Source organism: Saccopteryx bilineata, chromosome 2 (assembly GCF_036850765.1).
Source record: "Saccopteryx bilineata isolate mSacBil1 chromosome 2, mSacBil1_pri_phased_curated, whole genome shotgun sequence".
Taxonomy (NCBI): Eukaryota; Metazoa; Chordata; class Mammalia; order Chiroptera; family Emballonuridae; genus Saccopteryx; species Saccopteryx bilineata.
The window spans coordinates 169,352,480-169,371,814 of record NC_089491.1 but is presented as its reverse complement, the minus strand read 5'-3'; the positions used below and the strand labels follow the sequence as shown (position 1 = coordinate 169,371,814).

Here is a 19,335-nt window from a genome sequence, read left to right as displayed (position 1 = left end):
TAGAGTGGCTCTGGTCACGGCAGAGTGACCCCCTGGAGGGGCAGAGCATCGCCCCCTAGTGGGCAGAGCGTCGCCCCCTGGTGGGCGTGCCGGGTGGATCCTGGTTGGGAGCATGTGGGAGTCTGTCTGACTGTCTCTCCCCGTTTCTAGATTCAGAAAAATACAAAAACAAAAAACAAAACAAAAAAAACCCCACAGAGGTTGTTGGCTTGGGCACAGACTCACCAGCTTGAGCCCAAGGTCACTGGCTTGGCTGCAGCTCCCCGGTCAAGGCACATATTAGAAAGCAATCAATGAAGAACTAAGGTGTTGCCAGGAAGAATAAATGCTTCTCATTTTTCTCCTTTCCTGCCTATCTATCCCTAACTGTCCCTCTCTCTGTCTCTCTCTCTCTGTCTCTATCATACACACATAAAAAAATTGTTTTTGTTTTTTTTTATTAAGTGAGAGTCAGGGAGCCAGAGAGACAGACTCATGCATGCACCCTAACCAGTGTCCACCCGTCAGGCCCCCTACTGGGTGATGCTCTGCCCATCTGGAGCCACAACTGAGCTATTTTAGTGCCTAAGATGAGGCTATGGAGCCATTCTCAGTGCCTGGGGCCAACTTGCTTGAAGCATTTGAGCCATGGCTGTGGGAGAGGGAGAGAGAGAGAAGGAGGATGAGGAAGGGCAGAGAAACAGATGATCACTTCTTCTGTGTGCCCTGACCTGGACTTGTACCTGGGACTTCCATATGCCAGGCCAATGCTCTACCACTGAGCCAACTGGCCAGGGCTAATTTTATTGTCTTCATAAAAGAGAATGTATTACATTTCTTGGGTAACTCTGCCATAAGTAAATACTTCACTGTGCTCTTTCCATTTTATATTGTAGGAAGTAACCAGAAGAAGTCTACATACATTCAGAATTTGCATTTTTTTTTTTTTTTTGGTATTTTTCTGAAGCTGGAAATGGGGAGGCAGACAGACTCCTGCATGCGCCCGACCTGGATCCACCCGGCACGCCCACCAGGGGGTGATGCTCTGCCCATTCGGGGCGTCGCTCTGTTGTGACCAGAGCCAGTCTAGCACCTGAGGCAGAGGCCATGGAGCCATCCCCAGCGCCTGGGCCATCTTTGCTCCAATGGAGCCTCGGCTGCGGGAGGGGAAGAGAGAGACAGAGAGGAAGGAGAGGGGAGGGGTGGAGAAGCAGATGGGCGCTTCTCCTGTGTGCCCTGGCCGGGAATCGAACCTGGGACTTCCGCATGCCAGATCAACGCTCTACCACTAAGCCAACCGCCAGGGCCCAGAATTTGCTTTTTTTTTTTTTTTTTTGCATTTTCTTTTGTATTTTTCTGAAGCTGGAAACAGGGAGAGACAGTCAGACAGACTCCCGCATGCGCCCGACCGGGATCCACCCCGCACGCCCACCATGGGGGGGCGCTCTGCCCACCAGGGGGCGATGCTCTGCCCATCCTGGGCGTTGCCATGTTGCGACCAGAGCCACTCTAGCGCCTGAGGCAGAGGCCACAGAGCCATCCCCAGCGCCCGGGCCATTTTTGCTCCAATGGAGCCTTGGCTGCGGGAGGGGAAGAGAGAGACAGAGAGGAAGGTGCAGCGGAAGGGTGGAGAAGCAAATGGGCGCTTCTCCTGTGTACCCTGGCCAGGAATCGAACCCAGGTCCTCTGCTCGCTAGGCCAACGCTCTACCGCTGAGCCAACCGGCCAGGGCCCCAGAATTTGCATTTTGAAGGAATACTAACACCATTTTATTTACACCTTGCAGGATAACTGAGTATAAAATGGGATAATGGGGAAATAGGCTTAGTTTCAAAATTAAGGGTCCTTATTTTTTCTAATTTTTTTAGCTGTTCACCAAAATATTTAATGCTCTGTTTTCTAGGAAATAAGGGCTATGTGATACTATCAGGGAAAATAAGGGAAGGCTAAGTACTGAGAGATTTATTAAAAAACAATGTTTGGAATTTAGAGCCTACCATGTACTTGATACTGCAGAACAGTAGTGTTTCTGACCTCTAGGAATTGTCTTGTAAAAAAAAGTAGCCCTGGCCTGACCAGTGATGGCACAGTAGATAAAGCATCAACCTGGGACACTGAGTTCCCAGGTTCAAAACTTCAATGTTGCCAGCTTGAGTGCTGGTTCACCAGCTTGAGTGTGGGGTTGCTAGCTTGAGTTTGGGATTATTGACATGATCCCATGATCGCTGGCTTGAGCCCGAAGGTCTCTGGCTTGAAGCCCAAGGTCACTGGTTTAAGCCCAAAGTCACTGGCTTGAGCAAGCACTCACTGGCTCTACTGGAGCTCCCAGGTCAAGGCACATATGAGAAACAATGAATAAACAACTAAAGTACTGCATTTATGAGTTGATTCTTTTTGCCTCTCTCCCTTCCTGTTTCTTGCTCTCTCTCTCTCAAAAACAAAACAAAACAAAAACAAACAAAAAATGTAGCCCTGGCCAGGTAATTCAGGTGGTGAGAGCACTGTTTCAATACACCAAGGTTGTTGGTTTGATTCCCTAGTCAGGGCACATACCAGAATCAACAAATAAATGCATAAAAAAGTGGAACAGCATGTCAATGTCTCCCTCTCTGACTCTGAAGACCAGTTAGAAAAGGGGAACAAGATAAGGAGAGTTTTAGTTTGGGAGATTGGGTGAAATGTAACACTATGAGCTGAAACTAAAAGGGACAGATGGGGGGAGTAAAAGAAATAATTTAATATTGTATACATTTAGCAGTTGAGGGGAGGGTTTTATTTTTGTGTCTTGCTTAGAAATGAGAAGGTTTTTGCCTTTTTAAAATTTAATTTAATTTTTTTGTTTGAAGGGTGAGAAGAAGCCTGTGGAAAAAGAGGTATTGAAGAAGACAGGATAATGGAGAACAAAGTCTGGCATGAGGCAGGAGAAGATAAAAGTCAGAAGAAAGAAAGAAAGAAGAAAGAAAGAAAGAAAGAAAGAAAGAAAGAAAGAAAGAAAGAAAGAAAGAAAAGAAAGAAAGAAAAAGAAAGAAAGAAGGTTTAGGAAGAGGGAAGGGGATGAAAGTCTAAGAGCTTTCAAACTAGTACATAAATAGTTTTAAACTCGTTCACATACAGAAAAACTCAAGGCCTGGCTTTAAGGAGGATCTCTTGCATAGTGTATACATGTAGAATTATTTTGGTATTCTAATCCTGGAATACTAGTTTTGGATTTGCACAGTGAACTGGATGCTTGTGTTCCCTCCAAAATGTATACGTTGAAATCCTAACCCCCTCAGTGTGATGGTGTTAAGAGGTAGGGGACTTTGGAACTAATTAGCTCATGAGGTTGGAGCCTTCATAAATGGGATTAATGCCTTTGTAGAAGAGAGTCCAGAGAGCAATCTCTCTCCCTCTTTTCACCATGTGAGGATACAATGAAAAGTCAGCCCTCTTTTCACCATGTGAGGATACAATGAAAAGTCAGCAATCTTTAGTCCTGGCCATTTAGCTCAGTCAGTTAGAGCATTGTTCCAAAATGGCAACATCGTGGGTCTTATGGGTTCCACCCTTGGTCAGGGCACACACAGGAAGCAATCAATGAATGCCCAAGTAAGTGGAACAACAAATGAATGCTTCTCTTTCTTTCTCCTTTTCACTCTCTGTCTCTCTTAAATCAATTTTAAAAAAAGTTATCCCTGGCTAGATAGCTTGATTGGCATTGTCCCAACAAGCAAAGGTTGCCAGTTTGAACCCTGGTCAGAAACAGATCGATGTTTCTCTCTCTCATTCTCTCTCTCCCTTTTTGTCTCTCTAAAATCAATAAATGAAAAAGAAAGAAAGAGAAATCAGCAGTCTTCAACCTGGATGGAGGCTTTCTGCAGAACCCAACCATGCTGGTACCAGGTATCAGACTTAAAAATGCCAAGGTATTGAAGCCCTACTGAAGTCACTAAGAATTCTGATAGTTGTCTCTAGACAAAGTGATAGCCAGGACCTAAAATTTAAAGGAATGAATAGAAGTAACCTAGAGGAAGAGGCAATAAATTACAAGAAGGGCGAGTGTGTGGTATACTTTGGAAATATATAACTTAAAAAGGTCACTCTGCCTCTAGGTCCAGTGGTACCAACTGGTGTTGGAGAAAGAACTACATTCAAGAGTGCTGCAGAAGAAACACTGCCATTAGAGGAGAGCCAGGTTACATTTGAAGCAAGAAGGTGACAGGAATGTTAAGAGAAGAAATATAAGGAATTTTGCAGGTATTTCATCTTGAGTTCAATTGTGAAAGGATTTTAAGAAATAATAAGTGGTGTAAAATGGAGTTAGAAGCAGTAAAAATCGTAGGAATATTAGAATGCAGGATATAGAGCATGGCTGGGGAATCCTGGATACCAGTGATTACTGATATGAATAAGGATAAAGGTCATGAGTGATGATTTTAAAGAGAATGGTGGTAGAGAGCCTGTGAATATTGAGAAGAATAAGGAATCTTGTCAGAACATATAGAGTTCTGGGGTTCCCACCTGACCTCTGCTGATCAAGTCATCAGGGAGATGTACAGAGGAATTAGTCTTACCCTGAGGATATTGACTCCCCTCTTTTTTTTTTTTTAAATTTTTCTTAAGCTGGAAACCGGGAGGCAGCCACCCAGCACGCCCACCAGGGGGCGATGCTCTGCCCATCTGGGGCGTTGCTCTGTTGAGACCAGAGCCACTCTAGTGCCTGGGGCAGAGGCCATGGAGCCATCCCCAGCACCTGGGCCATCTTTTGCTCCAATGGAGCCTCGGCTGTGGGAGGGGAAGAGAGAGTCAGAGAGGAAGGAGAGGGGGAGGGGTGGAGAAGCAGATGGGCACCTCTCCTGTGTGCCCTGGCCGGGAATCGAACCCGAGACTTCCGCACGCCAGGCCGACGCTCTACCACTGAGCCTACCGGCCAGGGCCCCCTCTTTTTTTTTTTTTTTTTTTTTTTTTTTAATTTTTATTTATTCATTTTAGAGAGGAGGGAGAGAGAGAGAGAAAGAGGGAGGAGCTGGAAGCATCAACCTCCACATGTGCCTTGACCAGGCAAGCCCAGGGCCTCGAACCAGCGACCTCAGCATTTCCAAGTCGACTCCCTATCCACTGCACCACCACAGGTCAGGCCCTTCTTTTTTATTATAAGAATTTGTATTAGCCTGACCTGTAGTGGCGCAGTGGATAAAGTGTTGACCTGGAACAGTGAGGTCGCCGGTTCAAAACCCTGGGCTTGCCTGGTCAAGGCACATATGGGAGTTGATGCTTCCTGCTCCTCCCCCACTCTCTCTCTCCTCTCTACAATAAAAATAAATAAAATCTTAAAAAAAAAAATAATGACAGAAAACTTTCCTAAGTTGGTGAAGGGAATAGACATACAAGTTCTTGTTTGCTGAGAGTCCCAAAGAAGACAAACCCTAAGAGGCCAGGTTTTGAACTGGTGATCTAATCATCCAGGTCAGCACTATTCACTAGGCTACCACAGGTCAGGATAAAAATATTGTTTAAAAAGAAAAATGAAACTTGTGAAGTCCATTTGGCTTTCTTTTCTAAGGAAGTGTCCTCCTTTAAGCCTAGGAGGACCCTCTGTCTGTGTTTTTAAAAAAATTCTTTAAAAATAAATTTTTTTGTTAAGTAAGTGGCAGGGAGGCAGAGACAGACTCCCACATGTGCCCCCACCAGGATCCACCCAGCAAGCCCCTACCAGGCAATGCTTTGTCCATCTAGGGCCATTACTCTGTTGCTCATCAACGGAGCTAATTTAGTGTCTGAGTTCGAGGCCATGGAGCCATCCTTAGTGCCTAGGGCCAATTTTGCTCAAACCATTTGAGCCATGGCTGCAGAAGGGGGAGGGGGAGTGGATAAGCAGATGGTTGTATCTCCCCGTGCCCTGACTGGGAATTGAACCCGGGACTTCCATATGCCAGGCCAATGCTCTACAACTTAGCCAACTAGCCAGGCCATGTTTTTACAATTTGAAAAATGGAATTCGTGTCCTGGTCAGTTGGCTCAGTGGTAGAGCGTCGGCCTGGCATGCAGGAGTCCTGGGTTCGATTCCTGGCCAGGGCACACAGGAGAAGCGCCCATCTGCTTCTCCACCCCTCCCCCTCTCCTTCCTCTCTGTCTCTCTCTTCCCCTCCTGCAGCCAAGGCACCATTGGAGCAAAGTTGGCCCGGGCGCTGAGGATGGCTCTGGGGCCTCTGCCTCAGGTACTAGAATGACTCTGGTTGCGGCAGAGCAACACCCCAGATGGGCAGAGCATCGCCCCCTGGTGGGCGTGCCAGGTGGATCCCGGTCAGGCGTATGTGGGAGTTTGTCTGACTGCCTCCCCGTTTCCAACTTCAGAAAAATTAAAAAAAAAAAAAAAAAGAAATTTGTTTTTTTTAAGTGAGAGAAGGGGAAATAGAAAGACAGACTCCTGAATGTGCCCTGACCGGGATCCACCTGTCAACCCCTGTCTGGGGTCAATGGTTGAATCAATAAAGCTATCCTCAGTGCCCAGGGCCAACACTTCAACCAGTTGAGTCACTGTTTGTGAGAGAGGAAGAGAGAGAGAAGGGGTGAGAGAGGGGAAGAGAAGCAGATGGTCACTTCTCATGTGTGCCTTGACCAGAGGATCAAACCCATAACATGTGCATGATGGGCTGGCACTCTATTCACTGAGCAATTGGTCAGGGCTGAAATATTTTAAGTTTTTAAAATTATTTTTTATTTATTCATTTTTGGAGAAGAGAGAGAGAGAGAGAGGGAGAAGGGGGGAAGAGCAAGAAGCGTCAACTCCCACACGTGCCTTGACTGGGCAAGCCCAAGGTTTTGAACTAATGACCTCAGTGTTCCAGGTTGACGCTTGATCCACTGCGCCACCACAGGTCAGGTGAAATATTTTAATTTCTAAAAAATTTCTATTTTACTGATTTGAGAGAGAGAGGAAGGAAGAGAGAAAAAGAAAGAGAGAGACAGGAACATTAATATTTTCCTGTATGTGCCTTGACCAGGGAATTGAACTGACAACCTCTGTGCTTTAGGAGGATGCTCTCCAGCGAGGGCTTGAAATATTTTACTTTTAAAATGGTTTCTTTCAGTGGTGGGATTCAGCCAGTTCACACTGATTCAACAGAACTGATACTTAATTTTTTTATTGAGTTCAGCAAACCGGTTGTTGAAATGGCACTTGTAATCAGGGTTCTCTCTAAGGTGAGTGCCTGGGCAGCCACCCAGCGTGAAAATCACAAATTGACATTCCTTACTCTTTTTTAACGTTCATCTGAGGGAGGGAGAGAGTTAGGGGGAGGGGGAAGGGCACAGAGAACTAGATAGAGGGTGACGGAGGACAATCTGACTTTGGGCGAGGGGTTTGCAACATAATTTGATGACAAAATAACCTAGACATGTTTTCTTTGAATATATGTACCCTGATTTATTAATGTCATCCCATTACCATTAATAAAAATTTATTAAAAAAAAACAAAAAAAAAAAAGTTCATCTGCACAACAGCGTATTCTAAGCACCCATTGTAATGTTCATTCCGTCCATAGGTGAAAAAAATTTGACAGAACTATACTTGTAATGTTTATTTATTCATTTCATAAAGCTCGTTATGAAATACTACATTTTAATTCCCTCACATTTGTTATTTCAGTAAACAAACATATAATGTAAAAAGAAAAAGTGCCAAACATCCATGAGGTGACAAGCTCTTTTGTTTGTTTGTTTGTTTGTTTATTTATTTATATTTTGTGACAGAGATAGAGAGAGACAGATAGGGATAGACAGACAGGAAGGGAAAGAGATGAGAAGGACCAATTCTTCATTGTGACTCTTCTGTCTCCTTAGTTGTTCATTGATTGCTTTCTCATATGTGCCTTGACTGGGGGGCTACAGCAGAGCAAGTGACTCCTTGCTTAAGGCAGAGACCTTGGGCTCAAGCTGATGAGCCTTGCTCTAACCAGGTGAGCCCACACTCAAGCTGGTGACCTCAGGGTTTTGAACCTGGGTCCTCCACATCTCAGTCTGACACTCTATTCACTGCACCACCACCTGGTCAGGCTGACAAGCTCTTTTGTTGTTTTTATATAAATATTAATTTCATGAAATAATAAACTACCTTTTGTTATATCTTTTTTTATACTTAAAATGGTCATTAGGGCAGAGAAATGATTGTTAAATTATTTGAATCCCACCACTGGTTTCTTCTAATACTTTAGGTCCTCCTTTTCCTATTGGGGTTAGGGGAAATGAGATGTCATACATGTCATGCATAAAATATAATGAGAAAAGTAAACCTCAATACTGTATATTCCAAAAGATATATATAAAAAAGATAAAAATGTTTTCCTTATGACCTAGCAATTTCACTTCTGGATATTTATCTGAAGAAACCCAAACACTAGTTTGTAAGAATATATGTACCTTGGGGTTCATTACAGCATTATTTACAATAACCAAAATATGGAAGTACCCCAAATACCCATCAATAGACGAAGCTATGCTAAGTGAAATAAGCCAGGCAGGGAAAGACAAATACCATATGATCTCACTTAAATGTGGAATCTAATGAACACAAACTGAGGAACAAATTAGAAATAGAGGCACAGACACAGGGAACAGATAGACAGCTGTCAGAGGGACGAGGGAAGAGGGGACTGGACCAAAGAAGGTGAAGGGATGAGCCAAAAAACACATCTGTAACACATAGATACAGACAACAGAGTGGCCATATCCAGAGGGAAGATGGGGTTAAAGATAACAGAAGGAGCCTGACCAGGCAGTGGCACAGTGGATAGAGCGTCGGACTGGGATGCAGAGGACCTAGGTTTGAGACCCTGAGCTCGCCAGCTTGAGCGTGGGCTCATCTGGTTTGAGCAAAGCTCACCAGCTTGAACCCAAGGTCACTGGCTCGAGCAAGGGGTTACTCAGTCTGCTGAAGACCCACGGTCAAGGCACATATGAGAAAGCAATCAATGAACAACTAAGGTGTTGCAACACGCAATGAAAAACTAATGATTGATGCTTCTCATCTCTCTCCGTTCCTGTCTGTCTGTCCCTGTCTATCCCTCTCTCTGACTCTCTCTCTGTCTCTGTAAAAAGCCTGACCAGGTGGTGGCGCAGTGGATAGAGCGTCGGACTGGGATGCGAAAGGACCCAGGTTCGAGACCCCAGGGTTGCCAGCTTGAGCGCGGGCTCATCTGGCTTGAGCAAAAAGCTCACTAGCATGGACCCAAGGTCACTGGCTCGAGGGGGGGTTACTCGGTCTGCTGAAGGCCCGCCGTCATGGCACATATGAGAAAGCAATCAATGTTGCCACAACTACGGTGTGGCAACAAAAAACTGATGATTGATGCTTCTCATCTCTCTCTGTTCCTGTCTGTCTGTCCCTATCTATCCTTCTATCTGACTCTGTCTCTGTCCCTGTAAAAAAAAAAAAATTAAAAAGAAAGATAAAAAAAAATAGATAACAGAAGGAGGGCAAGGGGGAGAAAATGGGGGTGGAAAGAGACTTTGCTTGGGCTGTGCAGGGGGGGCACGATGTTGGGTGTAGATAGTGTTATAGTGAGTTGTACACTTGAAAAATGTATAATTTGGTGAACAATGTCAACCCAATAAATTTTTTAAAAGCTAGGATACATATATACAATGGAATATTGCTCAGTCATACACATACACACATAAAAAGAAAAAAGAAAAAGAAGAAAAAGAAAAATCTTACCATTTGTCACAGCATGGATGGACCTAGAGGATATTATGCTCAGTGAACCACATGATTTCACTATATGTGGAATCTAAAGAAGAAAGTAAATGAATAAACAAAATTGAAACAGACTCATACAGAGACCAAACTGGCAATTGCCAGAGGGGAGCAGTGTTGGAGGACTGGGTGAAAAAGTGAAGGGATTAAGAAGTATAAATTGGTAGTTACAAAATAATCATGGAATGTAAAGTACAGCACAGGGAATATAGTCATTAATAGTGCAATAACTAGGCATGGTGCCAGGTGCGTACTGGAAACATCAGGGGGGACACTTTGTAAAATGTATGACTGTCTATTCACTATGTTGTGCACCTGAAACCAATACAAAATAATACTGAACGTATACTGTAGTTAAAAAAAAAAAAGTTTTCCCTCAGATAAGTTTTTTTAATTAATTAATTAATTATTTTTTACAGAGACAGAGAGTGAGTCAGAGAGAGGGATAGACAGGGACAGACAGGAACGTAAAGAGATGAGAAGCATCAATCAGTTTTTCATTGCGCGTTGCAACACCTTAGTTCAGGGGTCCCCAAACTACAGCCCGCGGGCCGCATGCGGCGGAATACTGGCCAGTTTGTTGATTTAAATTTACTTGTTCTTTATTTTAAATATTGTATTTGTTCCCATTTTGTTTTTTTACTTTAAAATAAGATATGTGCAGTGTGCATAGGGATTTGTTCATAGTTTTTCTTATAGTCTGGCCCTCCAATGGTCTGAGGGACAGTAAACTGGCCCCCTGTGAAAAAAGTTTGGGGACCCCTGCCTTAGTTGTTCATTGATTGCTTCCTCATATGTGCCTTGACCGCAGGCCTTTAGCTCTTCCCCCTTTCTCTCTCTCTCTCTCTCTCTCTCTCTCTCTCAAATGAATAGTCTTTTTAAAAAATTAAATAAATAAATAAATTCTTTACTACCATTTTAACCGTTACTTAATTTCTCTAAGCCTTGGTTTCCTCTTTTTAAAATAGGCTTAGGCCCTGGCCAAGTAGCCCAGTTGGTTGGCACATTGTCCCAATACGCCAAGGTTGCAGGTTCCATTCCATCAGGGCACATATAGGAATCAACCAATGAATGCATGAATAAGTGGAACAACAAATGGACGTTTCTTTCTCCCTTTCTCCCTTCCTCTTTCTTTAGAAAACTAATAAAATTTTTTAACAGGTTTAAAAGCAATACTTACTGTACTGGATTATTATATTAAGTAAGATTATGTATTTAGCTATTGCCTGGAAGATTTAGCACACTGGTAAATATTTGTTATTATTATTAAATCTACTAAATCTGTCTTCATTTGATAATCTTCCATTGTAATAACATAGATGAGGGTTATACACCCAGTGCCAATTTAAGGTAATTATTCTGACCTCTTCAGTTAAGAACCCCATAACTACTCACTTTGCTTTTTACCCCTGTGTTTGAAGATATCAAGTGTAATATTTACAATAAATAAACATTAGATGTCACCCAACCTTCTATGTAAAGGACAAATCCTCAAAGGATCTCAATAAAACTAATCTCTCTTTGAGGTATTATAATCCAATATAATAATACCTAATATTTGTAGACAATTTTAGAGTTTATAATGCCTTTTCATATCCATTAGCTAATTTTCACCATTCTGTGAAGTATTATTCTCATTTTATACTTATAGCAAATGAGTCTCAAGGGGATCAAATTATATTTATATCCAATATCACATAGCTGTTAAGTGGCAGAATTGGTATTTGAATCCATGTTACAATATCTATAATTTAGTTTGAAATATTTCAGTACAGAGAAATATTATGGGTATGTTAAAATTATACTCTAGGTGCAGCTAGCATTCTAACTGGGAATTCACACTCTAAAGGAATTACCAGAAGCACTTCAGATGCCTTAACTCTGATTAACATTAGATATTTTGCTTTTTGTTTTTTTCTTTTTCTTTAAATAAGAGGAGGGAAGATAGTGAGGCATACTCCCCCATGCACCCTGACAGGGATCCACCCAGCAACCCTGTCTGGGACTGATGTTCAAATCACCCAAACTATTTTTAGCACCTCTCAGCTGACACGCTGGGACCACCCAGCCCTAGGCTGATTCTCAACCAATCAAGCCACTGATTGTGGGATGGGAAGAGGGAGAGAAGGGAGAGAGGGAGAAAGAGGGAAGAGGGAGGGAAAGAGAAACTGACTGTTGCTTCTCTCATGTGCCTTGACCAAGAATCAAACCCAGGACATCCATACACTGGGCTGATGCTCTATCCACAGAGCCAACTGGTGAGGGCCAATATCTTGCTTATTATACTAATGAATGTCAGAAATTAATTTATATTGGAGACAATAGATTCTTTAAAATTGTTTCTTTTTTCTTTTTTTAAGCTTTTTTTTTTTAAGAGAGGAGCGAGGGGAGGAGCAGGAAGCATCAACTCTCACATGTGCCTTGATTGGGCAAGCCTAGGGTTTCAAACTGGTGACTTCAGGGTTCCAGGTCAGGCCTGGAGATATTAATATCAATAGATTGTTAATTGTTAATGGTTGTTAGAAATGGGATCTAGCCAAGGGATGCAGAGAAGCCAGGTTTGAAACCCTGAGGTCACTGGCTTGATTGCAGGCTTACAAGTTTGAGGGCGGGGTCACTGGCCTGAGTGTGGGATCATAGACATAACACCAAGCTTGTTGGCTTGAGTCCAAAGGTTGCTGGCTTGAGCAAGGGGTCACTGGCTCAGCCATTGCTCAAGCCCCTGGTCAAGGCACATATGAGAAAGCAATCAATGAACAACTAAGGAGCCACAACTCAGTGCAGAAAAGATTCTTCTTTTGCTTCCCAATCACCCTGCCAGCAGGGAGTTTTTGTGTCTATATAAGTGAAATTGGTTGATAGTTTTCTCTCTCTCTCTCTCTTTCTTTGTTTTTGTTTTTTTTTGTATCAAGTGAAAGGCAGGGAGGCCAAGAGACAGCCTCCCCCATGTGCCCCAACTGGAATCTTCCCAATGGATTGGGAAAAAAATCTTCCAGGTGAGAAGAATTGATGTTTCTCATCTCTCTCCTTTCCTGTCTGTCTGTCTCTATCTGTCCCTCTATGTGTCTGTCTCTTAATAAAAAAAAGAAAAAAGAAAAAGAAATGGGCTCTCATTGCTGAAAATAGTGGCATTGTGGGTTGGCTAAAATAATTAAGATACTCCCCATGCTTCCATGAATTGGTAATAGTACAGAAATGATAAAACATGAAAGCATTTCAGTTAAAATTTAGCAAGGCCTATCTATACCTTATCTCTTTAGGGATAGAACCTGACACTCAATATCTAAGAGGTTCAAGGTCTCAGCATTACTGGGGAGAATTTGTGGTTGCCTAATGCCAACTCTAAAGGTAATAAAATCCTGATTTTGTAGTATTAATGCATCTATTTTGATGGAAACTTCATGCTAAATGTGGTGGAACTACAGACCATAGTGTGTAGATTTTTTAAAATGTTTTATTTGGCTTGCTTGTAAATATTTCATACTAAATGTCATCTTCTGACTGATAAACATATACTTCTTATTACATCATTAGCTATGCTAGCTTCTCCATTATATCTTACTATAGTTTTCTTTTTCTTTGTATGAGAAAACTATTGGTCCTGGCCAGTTGGCTCAGTGGTAGAGCGTCAGCCCAGCATGTAGAAGTCCTGCATTTGATTCTCAGTCAGGGCACACAGGAAAAGAGAACATCTGCTTTTCCATCCCTCCCCATTCTCCCTCTCTCTCTTTCTCTCTCTCTTTTTTCCCCTCCTTCAGCCATGGCTCAAATGGTTCAAGCAAGTTGGCCCCAGGAGTTGAGGATGGCTCCATGGCTTCACCTCAGGCACTGGAATACCTTGGTTGTTGAGCATTGGAGCAGCAGCCCCAGATGGGCAGAGCACCCCCTATAGGGGGCTTGCAAGGTGGATCTCAGTCGTGGCACATGTGGGAATCTGTCTCTTGGCCTCCCCACCTTTCATTTAATAAAAGAGAGAGAGAGAGAGAGAGAGAAACTATCAACCAATCTCACTTATATAGATGCAAAAACTCCCTACTGGCAGAGTGGTGGTTGAGAAGCGAAAGGAGAATCTTTTCTGCAGTGAGTATTAGTACAGAGGATGTAGTGGTGGCTCCGTGGCATTGGAGCATGCTCACCCACACCTGTTGGACAAGCGAGACAGGTTGCACCAGTAAGGTTCCCCAGGACTTCTTGTGGGCCTTCCTAGCCTCCGTAGAGGCCCCAGATCTGACTCTGGAGTTGTGGATGGAGCTAATGTCCTAGGAGCTGCTGGTGGAGATCCAATGCCCGAGGGAGGAGCTCAGCCATGTCTGAGAGAGAAGAGTCTGGAGGCTAATGAGGGCAGTGAGACCTTTCAACTGAACCAGAGAATGACACTAGGCAGGAAACACTTCAAGATGGACCTCAAAAAAGGGATCTAGTTCTTGGTGGAGAATAAACTTCTCCAAAACACACCTGAAATTGCCCATTTCCTGTATAAGGGCAAGAACCTAAACAAGACAGTCACAGGGATTCCCTGGAGGAGAGGGAAGAGTTGAGTCTGGCAGTGCTCCACACCTTTGCGGATCTGTAAGAGCTCACTGACTTCAATCTGCTGCAGGGCCTCAGGTAATTTCTCTGAGATTCCCACCTCTCCAGAGAGGCTCAGATTGACCAGATGATGGAAACCTTCTCCCAGGGATACTATTGCTGGTGCAATTCTGGAGTTTTCCAGTCCACAGACATGTGCCACATTGCTGTCCTTTGCAGTCATTATGCTGAATACCAGCCTTTACATTTCCAACCTCCGGCACTAGCTGGGCCTAAAGAGTTTATGGCCTTGAACCCAGGCATCAAAGAGAACAGGACTTGCTGAGGAGCTACTCAGGAACATATGCCCTTCAGGATTCTTGAGAATGAAGGAAATGATTTGAGCCACATCATTTTCAACCCAGATGGGAAGGGGCTGGCTCCTCCATAAACAACTGCCTCTATTTTGAGCATGACAGACATTCCAGGAGCTGGGAGGAGTCATTTTCTTGGAGAACTTGAACATCTGAGAGGTGGAGGACTGCTGGAAACCAAACTGCTTTGAGCTTTATATCCCCCAATGACAAGAAGCAGCTAGCTCATCAAAGCCTGCAAATCAGAGACAGATGGCCTGGTGGTTCAAGAGAACCACGTAGTGTGCTGGATATCTGCTTCACTCAGGAAGAGAAAGCTAAGTAGGTTAAGTCCATCCAGGCAGCTGTGGGTGTGGGCCCTTTATATGGGATGTTGGTAGCAAGAAACAAAGTGAATTTCTGTCAAAAAGAAGCAGCAGCATACCTGCTCCTGTGCCCCCAATTATTTATTACAGAGCTGCGCCCCCATTGAAAGGAGCCCTGGACCAGTGGCTGAGGATACTGTTTTCCCTTTTGGAAAACTCACCACCTCTAGCACCTCTCTTTTTATTTGTAAATAACAACTTGCTGTTGACAATTATTAATTATTATTATTATTATTTTGAGAGAGAGACAAAAAGGGAGAAAAATAGAGGGAGATGTATCAACTTGTAATTGCTTCACTTTATTCATTTTTTTTTTTTTGTATTTTTCTGAAGCTGGAAACAGGGAGGCAGTCAGACAGACTCCCGCATGCGCCCGACCGGGATCCACCCAGCACGCCCACCAGGGGGTGATGATCTGCCCATCTTGGGGCATCGCTCTGTCGCAACCAGAGCCACTCTAGCGCCTGGGGCAAAGGCCAAGGAGCCATCCCCAGCGCCCGGGCCATCTTTTGCTCCAATGGAGCCCTGGCTGTGGGAGGGGAAGAGAGAGACAGAGAGGAAGGAGAGGGGAAGGGGTGGAGAAGCAGATGGGCGCCTCTCCTGTGTGCCCTGACCGGGAATCGAACTCAGGATTTCCACACACCAGGCCGACGCTCTACCACTGAGCCAACCGGCCATGGCCTATTCATTGATTGCTTCTCCTATGTGCCTTGACTGGGGGGCTCAAGCCAAGCCAGAGACCCCTTGCTCAAGCCAGCAACCTTGGGATCATGTACATGATCCCACACTCAAGCCGATAAGCCAGGGGTCCCCAAACTTTTTACACAGGGGGCCAGTTCACTGTCCCTCAGACCGTTAGAGGGCCGGACTATAAAACAAATCTGTATGCACACTGCACATATCTTCATATCTTTTTTTTTTTTTTACAGAGACAGAGAGTGAGTCAGAGAGAGGGATAGACAGGGACAGACAGACAGGAACGGAGAGAGATGAGAAGCATCAATCATTAGTTTTTCATTGCCATTGCAACACCTTAGTTGTTCATTGATTGCTTTCTCATATTGCCTTGACCGCGGGCCTTCAGCAGACCGAGTAACCCCTTGCTGGAGCCAGCGACCTTGGGTTCAAGCTGGTGGGCTTTTCCTCAAAGGAGATGAGCCGGCACTCAAGCTGGCGACCTCGGGGTCACGAACCCGGGTCCTCTGCATCCCAGTCCGATGCTCTATCCACTGTGCCACCGCCTGGTCAGGCTTCATATCTTATTTTAAAGTAAAAAAACAAAACGGGAACAAATACAATATTTAAAATAATAAGTAAATTTAAATCAACAAATTGACCAGTATTTCAATGGGAACTATGCTCCTCTCACTGACCACCAATGAAAGAGGTGCCCCTTCCGGAAGTGCGGCGGGGGCTGGTAAAATGGCCTCAGGGGGCTGCATGCGGCCCATGGGCCGTAGTTTGGGGACCCCTGCGATAAGCCTAAGCTCAAGTTAAGTCAGAGATCTCTGGGTTTCAAAGCTGGCACCTTAGTGTTCCAGGTTGATGCTTTTTCCACTGTGTCACCACTGGTCAGGCATATAATGGGTTCTTATATTTGACACCACACACACAAGCCACCAAAGGAAAATAAAATACATAAACTGGACTTCGAGCCCTGGTCAGTTAGTTCAGTAGGATAGAGCATCATCTGGAAATACCAAGGTTGCAGTTTCAATCCACAGTCAGGGCACATAAAAGAAGCAACCAATGAGTGCACAACTAAAGTGGAAAAACAAATGAATGCTTCTCTCTCTCTGTCCTTTCCTCTCTCTGTCTCTCTAAACTAAATCAATTAAAGAAAAGTTTTAAGAAGAAGCTAGACTTCAGTCAAATTTTTAAATCTTATGCTTCAAAGGATACTATCTAGAAAGTGAAAAGACAACATAGAATGGGAAAAAATATCTGATAAGGGTCTAGCATATAAGGAGCAAGTCAACATTAAAAACAGAAATACACTAATTTAAAAATGAGGACAGTCCTGGCCACTTGGCACAGTGGTAGAGCGTTGGCCCAGCCTGTAGAAGTCCCAGGTTCAATTCCCAGTCAGGGCACACAGGAGAGGTGCCCATCTGCCTCTCCACCTTCCCCCTCTCTTTTCTCTCTATCTCTCTCTTTCCTTCCCACAGCCAAGACTCCATTGGAGCAAAGTGGGCCTGGGCGCTGAGGATGGCTCCATGGACTCTGCCTCAGACGCTGGAATGGCTCCAGTTACAACGAAGCAACGCCCCTAGTGGGCATGCTGGGTGGATCCTGGTCCAGCACATGCGAGAGTCTGTCTCTCTGCCTCCCTGCTTCTCACTTCAGAAAAATACAAAATAAATAAATAAAGTTAAATAAAATAAAAATGGGGACAGCTTGACCTGTGGTGGTGCAGTGGATAAAGTATCGACCTAGAACACTGAGATCACGGGTTTGAAACCCCGGGCTTGGCTAGTCAAGGCACATATGGAAGTTGATGCTTCCTGCTCCTCTCCCCCTTCTCTCTCTTTCTTGTCTCTGAAATAAATAAATAAATAAATAAATAAATAAATAAATAAATAATGAGGACAGAATTTGGAGAGATATTTATCTAAATAAACTTGAAAGTGGCCAATAAACACATGAAAATATGCTCAACATCAGTCATTAGGGAAATATAAATCAAAAAGCTGCAATGAGATATCAATTCACACCCATTAGGATGACTAAAATAAAAAAGAGACAATAAATTTTGGTGAGGCTGTGGAGAAATCAGAACCCTCAAATATTGTTGATAGGAGTATAAAATAGTGGAAGCATTTTGGAAAACGTTTTCTTAAAATGTTAAACTTGGAGTTGCCGTGTGACCCAGCAGTTTCACTCTTAGGTATACACAGTACTGAAGAGAAATGAAGACATCTGTCCGCACAAAAACCTGTACATGAACACCACAGCAGCATTGTTCACAATAGACGAAAAGTAAAAACAACCCAAACGTCCATCAACTGATGAGTGGATAAACAAAATGTGGTGTATTCATATAATTGAATATTATTTGGCCATAAACAGAACTCACGTACTACATACTACAACATAAACTTAAAAACACTCTGTTAAGTAAAACCAACCAAACACAAATGAACACATATTGTGTGATTCTACTTACATTAAATGTTCAGGGTAGGCAAATTTATAGACAGAAAGTAAATTTGTGGACGCCTGGGGTTGAAGTGTAGAAACTTGAGTGAGTATAGGGAACAACTGTTAATGGGCATTGGGTTTCTTTATGTGCTGACAAAAAATTCTAAAATTGATTGTGGTGGTGGTTGTATAATTCTTACTGAAAACCATTACGTTGTATATATAAATGGGTAAATTGTATGGTATGTGAATTATATATCAATAAAACTTAAGAACAGTAAATGGGGGTGGTTACATGAATCTATACATGTGATAAAATTGTATAAAATACTAGACACACATCTTACAAATGAGTACATGTAAAGCCCTGGCCGGTTGGCTCAGCGGTAGAGCGTCGGCCTAGCGTGCGGAGGACCCGGATTCGATTCCCGGCCAGGGCACACAGGAGAAGCGCCCATTTGCTTCTCCACCCCTCCGCCGCGCTTTCCTCTCTGTCTCTCTCTTCCCCTCCTGCAGCCAAGGCTCCATTGGAGCAAAGATGGCCCGGGCGCTGCGGATGGCTCTGTGGCCTCTGCCTCAGGTGCTAGAGTGGCTCTGGTCGCAACATGGCGACACCCAGGATGGGCAGAGCATCGCCCCACGGTGGGCGTGCCGGGTGGATCCCGGTTGGGCGCATGCGGGAGTCTGTCTGACTGTCTCTCCCTGTTTCCAGCTTCAGAAAAATGGGAAAAAAAAATGAGTACATGTAAAAACTGATGAAATCTGCCTGACCTGCAGTATGGCAGTAGGTAAATGTCAACCTGGAACGCTGAGGTCGCCGGTTCAAAACCCCAGGCTTGCCTGGTCAAGGCACATGTGGGAGTTGATGCTTTCTGTTCCCCTCCTTCTCTCTCTCTCTGTCTCCTCTCTCTAAAATAAATAAATAAAATCTAAAAAAAACCCCCCAAAACAAAAAAACTGATGAAATCTAAATAATGTCTATTGACTCTACCAATGTGAATTTGTGTGTGTGTGTGTGTGTGTGTGTGTATTTTTCTGAAGTTGGAAACGGGGAGGCAGTCAGACTCCTGCATACGCCCAACCGGGATCCACCTGGCACGCTCACCAGGGGGCGATGCTCTGCCCCTCTGGGGCATTGCTCTGTTGCAACCAGGGCCATTCTAGCACCTGAGGCAGAGGCCATAGAGCCATCCCCAGCACCCGGCCCAACTTTGCTCCAATGGAGCCCTGGCT

General features: G+C 44.0%; 1 pseudogene; it reads left to right on the top strand.

Annotated features, from left to right (window-relative positions):
* The first annotated feature begins 9,493 nt into the window (after positions 1–9,493).
* Positions 9,494–14,921, top strand: LOC136322372 (cytohesin-2-like; annotated as a pseudogene).
* The last annotated feature ends 4,414 nt before the right edge of the window (positions 14,922–19,335 follow it).